The sequence below is a fragment of the Medicago sativa genome, chromosome 3 (genome assembly GCF_051527215.1).
Source record: "Medicago sativa cultivar Bolivia chromosome 3, Bolivia_mono, whole genome shotgun sequence".
In the NCBI taxonomy this organism is placed as follows: domain Eukaryota; kingdom Viridiplantae; phylum Streptophyta; class Magnoliopsida; order Fabales; family Fabaceae; genus Medicago; species Medicago sativa.
The window spans coordinates 36,849,912-36,851,663 of record NC_140751.1 but is presented as its reverse complement, the minus strand read 5'-3'; the positions used below and the strand labels follow the sequence as shown (position 1 = coordinate 36,851,663).

Genomic DNA, 1,752 nt, shown 5'->3' with positions numbered 1-1,752 from the left:
CAAGGTTTTTTTTTTTAGTTAAAAAGGTAAAAATAATGTCATTATTTACAAGCCTTGCCTTTTCAGTTCTAAGAGGTAAATACGCCGAAAAGAGATTATATAAACATTGTCAAACACCATCAAGCAGCTCCATTATTGTACAGGAAGTGAATATTTATTGTTGATGAAAGGGAATGAAACAATTTTAATTTCATGATGATACCACAAAATTATTAAATATCACCATCAATTTAATAAGGGAGCTATAGTGTCAGTTAGTATATGGACCTCTCTATAAATTATTAAATATAGCCATTTCACCTTTCCTAACAATTAACGTAGGGAGCTATAGTGTCTGCTAGTATATGCACCTCTCTATAAAATGTTGCATGTAACAATGAACTAATGCAACACTAAGCTAAGTTGATAACAAATAATTTCAGCTTATTCTTTCTTTTGATCAAACAATGACTTATGTTAAGCTTGCTACTTTGGCTGTCTTCATGCTCACCATATTCTGTATGTATAAATTTTTAACATTGTGTTCATCTTTCTCACCGATATATTTATATTTTAGGAACTCAAAAATTATTCTTAATCAATGAAAAAAAATTATACTACATACTCAATTTAATGCCAAACTTTCCTAAATATATACGTTAATTATATGCATAGATGTGTATTGGTTCCAACTTTAACTTCCTTTGCCATTTGCAGTAATCTTTCAGACGAAGAACATTGAAGCAGGGGTATGTCCATCCGAAGGTAAGCGTTGTTCACGATTATCGTTGAATGCTTGCGGCGACATCGGAGAGTGTACTTGTGTAAATAGATTCGGCGACATCGGATACAATTTTGACGGTATATGCCAGTCACTCTGAAAATAGTTTCGGACACTATTGAAAAAGACTACTTGAAGACGGCTTTGGAAATTGCCACCTAAGAATGATATGTCTCAAAAACTAAAAATCAACCATGCATGTTATCCTCCTCCAAAAAAATGAAAGAAACCATGCATGTTATCATGCATTACTTTAAAAACAACAACCTTTGTTTCCAATTAATAAATTGTATTTCTACGATGTAAGTCTGGATTTTAATAAAGTATGCATGTACATGGGTGTGGTGATTTTGACTCATACATTACTCGTTCTATTAATTTTGCACGTTATGATATGTTTGTTGTTTTAATTCTTACAATGTTTAAATTTCATTTTTATATGGAACGAAACATAAAAACAATCCGTGTAACAAATCATGATGATAGAGGCCAGCCGTAAAAGGATAAATATTATTGATATAAAAAGCTTTTGAATGAAATTTTCAAGAGAAAAAGAAGAACGAGCAATTAATGTCAACACCCCTTCGTCCTAAGATATAAGCAAAAATAAGACATTATAAGCCGATGGATTTGATATAGATTTTTAACCAAATACATTAATTTTTGAGTGAATAATCAACTTCGTCCCCCAATTTAACGAAATATCAAAATAGTCCGTGAATTTGTAAATTGTCAATCAATTTAGTCCCTCTGTCCAATTGAAATGTTAATGGTGCAGACGTGGCCGTTAACCTCTCACATGTTAGATGCCACATAAGCAGGGACTAATTTGGCCGATAGTGACCAAAATTTTCAAGGACGAAATTTATTGATTTGCAGAAAATGCCCCAACGGCTCTTTCTTTCTTCCCCAACGACTCTTTCTTCCCCAATAAAATTGGAACTCTAATTTTACAATCTTTAACCCACACTCCAAAATCCCCAAAATTTCTT

General features: G+C 32.3%; 1 long non-coding RNA gene across 1 annotated transcript; it reads left to right on the top strand.

Moving 5' to 3' along the window:
• Nucleotides 1-358: 358 nt before the first annotated feature.
• On the top strand, nucleotides 359-1,120 carry LOC146937424 (uncharacterized). The gene is made up of 2 exons (XR_015033279.1): nucleotides 359-498; nucleotides 697-1,120. It is a non-coding gene; the product is annotated as an uncharacterized LOC146937424 (long non-coding RNA).
• Nucleotides 1,121-1,752: the final 632 nt, after the last annotated feature.